At 36.5% G+C, this 12,856-nt stretch overlaps 1 protein-coding gene across 9 annotated transcripts in view; it reads left to right on the top strand.

Annotated features, from left to right (window-relative positions):
- Window positions 1–5,849: 5,849 nt before the first annotated feature.
- The window catches only part of LOC105229001 (uncharacterized), a 40,859-nt gene continuing 33,852 nt past the window's right edge, over window positions 5,850–12,856 (top strand). For 3 of the 9 annotated variants that reach the window (XM_049452004.1, XM_049452002.1, XM_049452010.1), the window contains exon 1: window positions 5,850–6,321. The gene's annotated coding sequence lies outside the window, so the exon portion shown is untranslated. The remainder of the gene's footprint in view (window positions 6,322–12,856) is intronic. The other 6 variants (XM_049452005.1, XM_049452003.1, XM_049452008.1 and 3 more) reach the window with 5 other exon arrangements.

Raw genomic sequence — 12,856 nt, 5'->3', positions numbered from 1 at the left:
GTTGCGAATGGGTTCAACGTTTTAAGAATGGTGATTATGAAGTCGAAGATCGGCATGGTGGTGGAAGGGAGAAGATTTTCGAAGATGCTGAATTGGAAGCACTACTCGACCAAGATGCGTTTCAAACCCAAGAGGAATTGGCCGAATCGTTGCATGTGAACAGCAAGCCGTATCCAAACGCCAAAAGCCATGGGTATGATTCAGAAACAAGGAAACTGGTTTCCTTACGACTTGAAAACAAGAGATGTCGAACGGCGCTTCTTTGCAGCTGCTTCAAAGGCACAACCGAAAGGGATTTTTACATCGCATTGTAAGTGGCGACGAAAAATGGATCCACCACGATAATCCTAAGCGACGAAAGTCAAGGCGAAAGCCTGGACATGCCTCCACGTCGACGGCAAAACCGAATATTCACGGCGCCAAGGCCATGCTCTGCATTGGTGGGACCAGCTGGGGCTGATATATTATAAGTTGCTAAAGCCAAGTGAAACCATCACAGGAGATCGATACCGAACGCAATTGATGCGTTTAAGCCGAGCACTAAAAGAAAAACGGCCACAGTACGAGGAAAGACACGATAAAGTCATTCTCCAGCATGACAATGGTCGGCCTCACGTCGCAAAGGTGGTCAAAAAATATTTGGAGACGCTGAAATGCGAGATCTTACCCCACCCGCCGTATTCTCCAAACGTTGCTCCATCTGACTACCGCTTGTTCCGATCGATGGCACACGGTCTAGCTAACGAGCACTTCAGTTCTTATGAAGAAGTCAAAAATTGGATTGATACTTGGATCGTCTCGAAAGATGAGCAGTTCTTTCGTCACTTTCGCATGCTGCCAGAAAGATGTTCAAAAGTAGTAGCTAGCGACGGCCAATATTTTGAATAACATTTGTGTAACTGTTTTTATACAATAAAGTCTTAAATTTACAAAAAAAAAAAAACGGCGGAAGCAAAGTATATATGTAAATATATGTAGTGTGCTAGGAGACTCGTAACTTTCTTCTGTGGGTTGATCTGGGCGATCGCCAATTGTCTCTATTTCTTGCGAGGTCACGCCAGTTGTACCACCGAAGTACAGACATGTCGCTATGCTCTTTTCATTGGATGCGTCCTTGCTTCCATTGTCCACTTAAGGGTCTCGAATCGTAAGAACTTTTTGCTATATCTCACTCATCTTTCATACGAACGACATGGTCCAACCAGCTTGTCCACCGGATATAACTTCCAACTTCTTCGATAAATAAAATGACTAATTTCTCGTGGAGCCACGAATAATCCCAAAAAAAGTATGGCGAGATGATTCACCCTAAGTCTGGCGAAAGCTGTACTGTGGAGCAGAAAGTGTTTAGTCCAACTTAATTTCTTCATTGCAATTTTGACAAGTTGCATGATCCAAAACCTTACTCTTACCGCAATTGGGACAGTTTCCATTTCGGACGCTAGTAATTCAATTGTCTATTTACGTTCCACTCTGGACTACACGGTTTTCGCAACTCTACTAGTGCTGTTTGATGACCAGCACTTGTTAAACTCGCACGAAGCCTGTAGAACGAAAGAACTAGAGGAAAACAGTTCTCTCGAATTCTCCAAGACGGGAATAATGAGAGACTTGACATATATGTAGAGCATAATTTTGGTTCGTCGAGAGAGAGATCTGCTTCCCAATTACCCACCGATCCCAAAGTATCGCCTGTTTACACAAGTTATTCTGCGCTTGATCTTCAGACTTAGTGACGTAGTTCCTAAGACCGTAGGTTCTCCGTATTGCGCTCCTTCACCGCAAGACCAAACTCTTTCGCTTCTTTTTCTAGGCTGGAAAAGGTTACGCTGAAGACTCTATTATTAAGACCTACGATGTCAATATCATCGAGATTCGTAACCATGATCCAATAAAAGAATACTCCACCAACAACGTTATCACAAATAACAGGTCTCTTCTTGAATCAACAAATGTCTGGGCTACGCGCTAAGCCTATTGTTATTGTCTCAGATGCAAATGAGTACAAACTTACAGATTACTTTGGATGTAATTTTTTCGCAGCGTAAGTATGTAGGTATCTGAACATTGAATAAAATAGTCCAAACCATAAATTAAAACATAAATAATTGCTTTGCATTTCAATACTGAGGTGTGAATATGTAGATTGCTGGAGAATAATAAAATTTCTGCGAAAGGCGGCATATTCCCACAATTCTCCACAAGAGTCCATCCTCCGCAACAGAATAAGAAAAACAACAACAAGAACGAAAAAAAGCAATAAACAAAATTTGATTGTCCAAAAACAACAACAATAAAGATGCTCGCATTGTCCACTATAAAGTTGCGCATATTTAACACAATTCCCCCGCACCTGCGCTCCAACACTCCCTCACTCACTCGCCGTTTATTCACCTGCTTCGCATGAATACCGTTAAACTAACAGCACCAGCTGGTCACTAAACTATTTTCAGAAACGGCATTTCATACATTTTTGTTTACGCTTCTGTTTAGATCTTGAAAAAACATTCAAATTCACACGCAAGTTAGCAAGCGAAGAAGACGAGAGCAATCCACCATTGATATTACAATTGAGCTACATTCAACGCTTTAAAAATTAAAAAAAATAAAGAAAAGGAAATGTAAATTAAAAAAAAATAAACAAAATTCGTTAATTGTGGCAACACCATTCTCCACAAAGATGTGCAGAGGGAAAGCGCAAAACATGGAATTATTCTGATCTTCTTCAGGTACCTCAGGCTGTTTCTGAGCTTCTGTAAGGTGTGTGTTTTTATATGAGTGCTATTGCCAGCAAGGAAATACTATGTAATGTTTGGACAAAAGTGACCGTTATTTGAGTATTATTTTCGTACAAAGTTATATATTAGCGCAAGAAGAGTTTTCACGTGACTTCATACGATATTTTTTCAAATAACCATGACAATGATATTGATAGATGATAAAGAAAGCTCAGCTTCTTCTTCTTCTTTATTAGCGTAGACACCGCTTACGCGGTTATAGTCGAATTTACAACAGCGCGCCAGTCGTTCTTCCTTTTCGCTCTTTGTCACCAGGTTCTTCTCCATCTGGTTTTTCCAACGGAGTGGAGATCTTTCTCTTTCTTTGCTTTCCCTGATGGGTACTGCGTCGAATATTCTCAGAGCTGGAGTGTTTTCATTCCGTTCGGACGTCATGACCTAGCCGCTGTCTTTCTTGGTACACCTTACAGCTTAACTCTGATGGATCTCTAAGTTAGACTTTGACTTCCTTAACCCCTAGTTTGGTCTGCTTCGTCACCTAGATTCATCACATTTAAACTCTAGCTTAATGCATCGCTACTTTTGGCTTGATCCTTAGGCCGCTTCAACCCCTAGCCTGACCTCATTTGATTCAACAGTTGTGGCATCTCTAAATTCCGGCTTTTTATATAATGGTTTACTTTTTAATTCCCTCAACCCTCTTAACGTTTCCATATTTCAGGCTCTGGTTATTCCCCTACAAATTCGTTAATATTTTATTTTTATTATCTGCAGTAATTTTCTTGAACACCTGATCAGCTCCGCTTTGTAGTTCGAACTGGATTCTTCAAAAATCGATTTATCTTCCACCAAGAGACCATAACCTCAAATCTCTGAAGGTATATCTGACAAAAAAAAATCCAAAAGTACTTGATTGAGTTAGGAAGGCATCGGTCGTCTTATACTGATTTAGAGGAGCAATTAGGAAAAGGTGAGGCCTTTCACCAAAATTGGTGTTCTGACTATATGAAATCTTAGTTAAGTCAATAATGTGCTATCAGGGCGTTTTCTGGTGGAGGGCGATTGGAAAATTCACAACAGCTAAGCAACTGGAACGGGCCTCATCGGTATTTGTGGGTCACTAAGGACAACACAAGCACATAACACTTAATGGCATTCTACACGTTGCACATATTGGCATAGTTGGTAGAGCTTTACGGCGAAGGCTGTTACTAGAGGGAAACTGGGTTTATATATGTGGGGCTCCAGGCAGGGATACACTGAAATTATTCAATAATCCGGTTAAATTTCTTATAGTTTAGATTCTCTGGAAATGGCAGGCACCTTGTTGTGGCGCAGAGGTTTAAGTCGCACGGCATACTGTGCGCCTCCCAACCGGAGTGAGTGGTGCGGTTTGGCGCTGCTCCTTCGGGTTGGCAGGAACCGCATGCGTGCGGCAACCAAGAGCTGCTCCCTCCTAATCCACGGTGTTAGGACGACCTTTCGTGCCCATTGGATGATTTGCAGGCAGAAAGTAAATTTGGATGTATTTTAACGAAGCCTTCCCAACACCTCCTTGAAAGTAACGGTGGCCTTACCGCGTCAAAGGCTCTCAGGAACCCCCATATATAGTAGACTAGTAGGCTAATTAACTAGGCTGATTGCAGAAAAAACCAGATAAGCAATATAAAATCAACTACAACAACAACAGCAAAATCAACTGAATGCAACATGCCAATTGCAGGTAAGAGCGGCTTTGGAGCTAGACTTCAATGAAAGTCTTTGCATCGCCGAACCATCGTCTGGCGATTCCTTATCTGCTCGCATACTTGAGAGCTATTTGTGAAGCAGCCGAATCCGTTAGAGAAGAGGTGCAATGAGCTTTTTCACAAATGGAACGAAGATATAAGAGGGGATAGTAGGTGGAATCTTCTGTTGGGAGCATCAACTCTAACTTCAGGTTACCATACTACTGTAGCGTCTTTCAAGCGAAGATGACTGATTTTAAGGTAGCGGTAGATATACTGCTTCGAAGTACAACCTCCTTCAGAGAGGTGTGCATTCACTCTGATAGCCAAGCGGCTTTACCGTCTTTGATCTCGCTGAGTATGCGCTCAAAACTATTCAAGGAGTGCATGACCTCATTAGCATTGGCTTCAAGCTTTTTTCTTATTAGATTTGTGTAGGTGTCCGGTCACAGCGGAATCGCCAAGCCGATAAGCTTATTAGGGCGATCACCCTTACCCAAATTTCATCCGATTAAAAGCGAGTTAGTACTCTATTGCCCACTTGCGTTCTAGCGCTTGACCTATGGATCTCCCGTGAGCTCGACAATTAATCAGACTTGTGTGACTGCTAGATCCTGCTGACCCAAACTGAACCGAACTAGATGTGACTGAAGATTGTCTAATAGATTCACACGCGTTGTGTCTAAATATTTTGACGGCCGCTCTTTGTAAAAGCTATACTGATAAGGATGAAGACGATTTGGCATCATTTTGTTACTTACTTCTTTATTGTCTGACTTTTGCAAGACTGAAATTGAAATATCACCTTTAGAGAACATAGCTAAGTGGCTGAAATTCACACCTTCTCAACAAATTAGTGGTGAGCTCAAAACTTTTTATTAATCTATGTGTGATGGTCACGAAAAAGTGTTTGGGTAGCACAAAGACAAAATATCTATCTAAGTGAGATCCATCGATTTTTAAATCGACTCTACGGCTTAACCTAGTTGCCGTCGTCTTAACTAACCCCATCTCTGAAGCAAAAACGATTTATAGAGAAAGCTTATTAGATAAAATTATTTTACCAGTTTGAAACCTGACTTTGTAATGTGCTATAGATCAGCCTCCCTTCATATTCCCACACTATTCAAAATTTACGTGAAACTTTGCGCGAATTCGTCAAAACTCAACACTGTTCCCAAAAGTGTTATTGAGTGACGGAAGCAGAGCGCTACGCGAATGTCGACAGCTGTGGCGCTCTCATAAACCGCGCTCACTTTGAAATCAATCAAATGCATTACCGCCGAAAGGCCAGCGACGATGAAACGCCCGAAACCGCAAAGCCGCAAAGGCGAAGCCAACGATCAGCGAACCAACTTGACAGTCGCAAAGCCGTCTGCGCATGCGAACGCAATCAGTTGCAAAGTAGACGGCGTGGTGAACATACGTACAAATGAACAGTTGCGGTTAGTGCTTGGGCGAGCTAACGAACGAACGAACGAGCGAGTAAGCAGGCAAAATATAGCGGTCAGTCAGTAGTCGGACGCGCGGGTTCGTGGCTTAAGTCTTTCGTTTGTTTTCACTTTTCGCTTAACGGTGCGACTAGAGCGCCGGCAAACAAACATAGACACATATACACACATAGTCGTACATTTATACGTATGTGTGTGCGTGTGTAGTAGTGTGTAGATTCTAACGTTAGCGAGTGACGGCGGCGTAAACAGTTAAAGATGCGCTGATGATACATTCTTGTTAGCACAACGAGACAAACCACTCGGATATTTACGATATTGGCATAAATTAACTGTTGCCTTTGCGGTAATTACTATAAATAGTCTAACGAGACGCAGCGCGGATAAGCTTTGTGCGGTATATCTGTATGTTTGCGCAGATTTTGTTGCGATTTTGCTTCTTTCCTTTAATGTTTTGTTTAAAGTGCGTGGAGTAATTAGTGCTGCTGGTTAAACGGGTGGCATGTGTGACACACATATACATATACGCATGAGATGCACATGTAAAACGTATTCACTGAATGTGTGACAAATAATTAAAAAGCAATTAAAGCGCTAATTGTGGCTAAAAGAAAGGGAAACACGCGTGTTTTCATTAAGAAAGTGTGTGCAAAGCAAGAGTGCAAGCATGAAATGGAAATCGCTTTGGAAAAATGTTGAACGAAGCATCGATATAAGCAATACATACATATATAATTACATAAGATAAGAAGGAATATATCTAGAGTTATAATATTTTGTGAATTGAAAATGAATAAACTTATAAATGTCTAAAATTGAAATAGTGTTAAAAAATATTTTAGTACTTTTTATTAAACCGAAACTTTTTTGACATAAATTAAAATTAAAATATTCTTTGGATTTTTTTACATTACTCTTGTTTTCACTTGTTTCACTTAAATAACAAAATATTATTGAAATTAAAAAGTTCTTGCAGATAATAAATTAAAATCTTAAATTTTATTGCCACAATGTGAGTGTGATAATTTAGTGGAATGCTTTAAAGTTTTGTATATATGCCAAAATCAAAGGAAATTCTTAATCAGTAAGGATGGTGTTATAGTCCCTATTTCAGGGAACACGAAATTTTTTTTTTGAAAAATGGCGACTGCCTGAAAATAAAAATCATTTTTTACGCTTTTTTTGAAATTCCTGAATTTTTGTAAAATATTAAAAACAAAGGATTAAGAAGGTTCACACAAAATTTCAAATAAATCGGTTGTATATGTAGAACTTGAGATAATGCCGGTACCGTGTGGAAAAAAGTGGTTTCGAGAAAAACGCGTTTAAAAAAGTAAGTCAAAGCCGAAGCGGGCTCGGTACTGCGTCACTAAAGTAACTGTAGCTATTAAAATAATTTTAATTTTAAAAAAACCTTTGGACGATATGTTCTGAAGGATCTAAACTTTAAATATGTGAAGAAAAAAATCGAATTTTTCAAAATTGTAGAGTAGAATACCCCCTTAAGCAAATTTTTATCACGAGAAACTTTCCTTAGTAAATACTAAAAAAAAAAATAAAATAATAATTTGGAAAGAATACAATCTTTTTACAAAACTTAATTATTTTTTTGAATTATTAGTTTTTTTTTATTTTTTTATAATTATTTGTCTATACTAAGTATGAGTGCAAACGAAAATAAGCATTCTTCTGCATTAGCTCTGTATTGTTATTTTTTTATTTATTTCATTCTTTTTTTGAAGTAATAAAATCTTCAAATAATTCTTACATTGATTTTCAACACATGTTTATGTTTTTAAATATAGTTTTGGTATTTTTTATTGTATTGACTTTTAACATAAAGAGATAAAAAACTATCTTATGTCCGTCCCCTGGTTCTACTCGTAAGCTATATTGCTTTTTCAACCAAATTCAGTCGTTCTTGAGTTATAAATAGGGTGACTTACCCGACTTTATTTTATATATGTATATAGATTTATTTATTTTCTTTTTTAATTTATTTTGTTTTTCAATTTTGTGTTTTAGTTGAAAATGTAAAATTTTTTTTTGCTTTATTTAATTCATTTATTTTTTTTCGAAGTATTGACTTCTATAAAATATTGTTTATTTTTTTATTTAGTTACTTGTTTGTTTTACTTTATTTTATTGATAATTTTATTATTATTTTTTGGCTATAGTTTTACAAATTTTATTTTATTTCTTTTATTAATATTTTTTGTTTTTTTCTGTAATATTTTTATTTTTAAGTACTAGTTTGTAGTTAAAATTTAATTATTTTTTCCCCTTTCGTTTTATTTCAACTTCTAATTTATTTTTTTATTTTTTTAATTATAAATTTTCTTGTTTTGCATAATTCTAATTAATTAATTATAATGTTATTTTAATTATTAATTTTATTCTAGAATTAATTTGGTTTAGTTGTAATTTAAAATTATTTTTATGTTCACTTTGTTTAGTTAAAAATTTCTAAGACTTTTTTAGTTAAAGAATTAAAATATTTTTTTTTTTTACTTTTTCTTTAGTTTTTAAATTTTTTTTCGAAATATTTGTTTTTATTATATTTTTTTGTTTCTGTTTGTATTATTTTATTTTATTATTATTTATTGTATTATTTATTTTATGGTACACATTTATTTGTTGTTAGTTTTTTTAATTTTATTTTATTGTTTACTATTCTTTATACTTTTTGGTATTGCTTTTTAGTTAACATTTTTAATTCCTATTTTCACTTTCATTTAATGTTAACTTTTATGTTTGTTTTAATTTTTTAATCAATGAAGTTTTTAATTATTGTTTTATTTGAATTTAAGCTTTATTTTTCAATGATTTATTGTAGTTTTTTTTTATTTTTTTTTGCGGATGAGGGGGTGGAAAATGTGTTCCGCATCATCGGTGCGTCGTCACAGCAGCGGTATGTGCCACTTGCAGGTCACTAAAAAAACCCCCTCTAAGGAACCGTCGCCCACCCTGGGATCGCAATTGCATTATTTCAGAGTAGCGTTCTATTTTTCTCATTGAGAGATTTACATCTGCTCACCTGCGTCCAGGTCCCGCTTTTTGATGCGTAGCAAGATTGCTGCGTATTTCTGGATAATCCTCCAGTTTGTTTCGTTCTCCAACATGACGCTGATTAAATTGTCAGCGTTTATTGGCCTGACCAGGTCTTCTACTGCGGTGCGTTCTCCTTGCCAGCGCTCGCATTCAAAAAATGTGTGTTCAGCGTCGTCTTCTGTCGCGTCGTTGTATAGGCATGACGGCTCTTCGACTTTTCCCATTCTGTAGAGGTACTTTTTGAAGTATCCGTGGCCGGATAACAGCTGGGTTGTGTAGAAGTCTACTTCTCCGAATTTACGGTTTGTCCATAAATCTAGATCTTTTATCAGCCTGGCCGTCCATCTGCCGCGACTTCCATTCTCCCATCTTGCTGTATTGCGCTCTTGTTATTGCCGGGTGATTCCTTTAGCTCCCACAGCTTTTTCCTTTCGTGTGCTAGTAGGTCGATTGGAGCATTACTGTTCTGTAGGCTGATGCAACTCTGAGGGCTGCGGTGCGGTACACTCTAGCCAATGCTTTACGCCGGTTTTCTTTTTTAAGCGCGTCTGCCCAGATTTCGGCTCCGTATAATAAGACGCTGGTCGTCGTCGACATTAGGAGCTTTCTCTTTCCTTGGCTGGTTCCTCCTATGTTAGCCATTAATCGGCTCAGTTGAGACTTGATTTTCGCTGCCTTACCTGCGGCGTGCTGGATTTGTCCCCAGAAGGTTAGTCTGGGGTCCAGTCTTACGCCTAGGTAGTTAACGGCTTTTTTTGTCCTAAGGATATCCGTAGTCATCTGCATGTTTATCTCGAGAGGTATGTGCTTGTTTGTTAGCAGCAGTAGCTCAGTTTTCTCCGTGGCGAGCTGGAGGCTGTGTGTGTCGAACCATGCTTGCGTCCGTATCATGACCTGGTTCAGCTTTCTTCTGTATCCCTAGCTGTGATTACTGCTGCATGTCGCCCGCATAGCCAATTAGATGCGTTTCATCTGGCATTTCTAGTTTTAATATTTCGTCATAACTAATGTTCCACAGGTCTGGGCCCAGAATGGATCCTTGTGCTGCCCCTGACGTGACTGCTATCTGTCGTGATCCCTCTTTAGTATCGTACAGAAGTTTCCTGTTACTGAGGTAGCTCCGTACCACCGCCCTGAGGTAGTCGGGTATCTTGAAGCTTTTCTCGAGGGCGTCGATCATATCTACCTATCTAGCACTGTTGAAGGCGTTTCGGAAATCTAGAGTCGCCAGCAACGCTATTCTTTTATATTTATGCCATCTGCGCTGTGCGGCTTCTACGCTTTCTATGACGCATTTTATAGCTCCTATGGTTGATCTGCCGGGTCTGAAACCGTTCTGTCTAGGGGACAGTCCTCCAGCTTCGTTGATAGCCGATTTTAGTCTAGGCTTAGGTAGGCTTTCGTAGAGCTTTCCCGCTGTGTCAAGCATGAACAATGGATGGTATGCTGATGGCGAATTGGGGTCTCCTTTTCCCTTACTGAGTAGCACCAGCCGTTGGTTTTTCCAGGGTTCAAGGAATATTCCGGCTTTAAAGCAAACGTTGTACATATTCAACAGTACTGCCGGCCACTCTGCAGCGAAAATTTTTAGGATTTCTGTTGGGATCCCGTCCGGGCCGGGTGATTTGTTGGCCTTGAGCTTGCCAGTGGCTACTTGCAGCTCTTCAAGGGTAAATTGGGGGATTTGCGCAGTTCTTAAAAATTTGTTCTGGATCATTGGCCCTTGTTTCGTGTGTGGGGAATAGTGCATTCACGATTTGATCCATTTTGGCGGCGGTTACGTCAGGTGGTTGATGTACATATAGTAGTTGTGTAATTAAAATAACATACAATTTTGTATTTTGATTATTTTTTTTATTATAAGTTATAATTAAAAATATGTTTTTATTTTCTCTTTATTTTTTTTAATGAATCAAAGTAAAAAAAAAATAAATTTTATAAAAATAAATAATTTGAAAAGCTAAATAAATGCTTAAATATTTTTTTTAATGTGCTTAATTTTTTATATGTTTTAAGGTACTTAAATGTTATTAGTTTTCAAATGTTATTTTATATTTTTTTGTTTTTTATTTTTAATACTATTATAATGTGTTCACCCGTATTTTCTTCATTTTTATTTTCATTTTCATTCGATTTTAACTTTCATATTTATTTTTGCTCTATGTTTTTTTTTTAATTTTTTAATTAAAAATTATCTTTATTTAAAATTAATTCTTATTTTTTAATTAAAATATTTTGGTTGTAAATAAAAAAAAATGTTTTTGTTTATTTAATTTTAATTTTAAAAAATTTTTTATTTTAGTTATATATTTAAAATATTTTTTTTTTTATCGGTATTGTATTAATATATTTAAATAATTGCTTTTCAAACTTTTTAATTTTATAAAATATTATTTTTCTACATTAATTAGTTTATTTTTTGTGTGTTTATTTGCATTGACATACTTATTTGGCTACTGTTTTCACATGTTTTGTAATATTTTTTATTGTTAAAATTTGTTTTAATTTTTATTTTTATTACCAACTTTTTGTTAAAGTACTTGATTTATTATTTTCACTTTCATTTAGTTTTTACTTTTATTCATTTTTTATTCAATTTATTTATCTTTAAGTAAACATTTTCTTATTTTATTTAAACTTAATTCTTACTTTTTAATGAATTTGTTTTGCATTGTCCAAATAATTAACTAATTTTATGTTTTATTAACTTTTAATTTCAATTATTATTTTTTTATTTTTATTTTATTGAGTTTTAAGCTTTCGCAGTTTTTTAACAAATTGTGTTTTTATTTTCTGTATTTGATTTAATTTTTTTTGTTATAACATCTTAATTTTATTTCATTTGTTATTGCTTCCAAACGTTTTCATTATGCTTTTATGACTTCATTCACCTTTTTACGGTGCCTTGAAACTTTGAAGTTTTTCCATTCTTTCGAGCTGCTCTAATTGCCGTGTGACTTTGCGACCCCACAATAACAATTAAAGCAACAATAAGTGCAACAAACTAGCAAATAACAAAATAATAGAACAATAACAAAAATAAGCATAGTCAAAAGCATGAGAACAAGTGCGTTCAAAAATCCAAATGCCAATTTAAACTAGTGCAAGTGTCAACCTGCAACAACAACAATAATACCAGCAGCAGCAATAACAAGTTCTTCACAAACAACAAAAATAAAATATAAAAAAAAACCAAAAATAAATAAAAACACAAAAACAAAAACGATTGAGATAAACGAATTAAAGCATTAAGCAAATTTAAGTGGAGAGGCAAAGAGGCAGAAATGATTTTTATCGTGGAAAAATATTGCCATTTAATAAGAAACTACTCGGTCAGTTGGTGAGACGCACCGTTGGCTGCTTAGTTGTTTAGTCGTTTGGCCAGTTGTTGGTTGTTAGTTGTTAGTCCGTTAGGCGGCTAGCTCGTCACTCAGGCACAGTTTCACAGTTAGTCACCACAGTTAGTATTGTCAGCACCTCGAACGGCGACTCCGCCTCACACTCTGAATTTTAATAAAGACACACACATATGCGTACATATACATATATACATACATGTACATATGTGTGTATTTTGATATTACTTTCCACTCACGTTGTTGTCCATTGTTCAAACTATTGTTTATGTGTATACATGTGTGTGTGTGTTTATATATGCATTTGTATGATGATGTGAGGGCACGCGCAAGCTGAAATTTCACTGCTGGAGGTGCTTGCGTAGCCTGGAACACATATTTATGTACATATGTATGTATTTATATATAAAGGGTTTTACAATTGGGATTTGTCGATTGTAGAAATGGAATAAATATAGCTCTATGGTGCTAAGAAATTACTTAGTGTCGCTAACGGAACTAACGCAACCAGCGTTTCGCTATACTCAGCGATA

This window comes from Bactrocera dorsalis, chromosome 3 (genome assembly GCF_023373825.1).
Source record: "Bactrocera dorsalis isolate Fly_Bdor chromosome 3, ASM2337382v1, whole genome shotgun sequence".
Lineage (NCBI taxonomy): Eukaryota > Metazoa > Arthropoda > Insecta > Diptera > Tephritidae > Bactrocera > Bactrocera dorsalis.
Note: the sequence above shows the minus strand (reverse complement) of the source record. Positions and strands in the feature narration are given on the sequence as shown.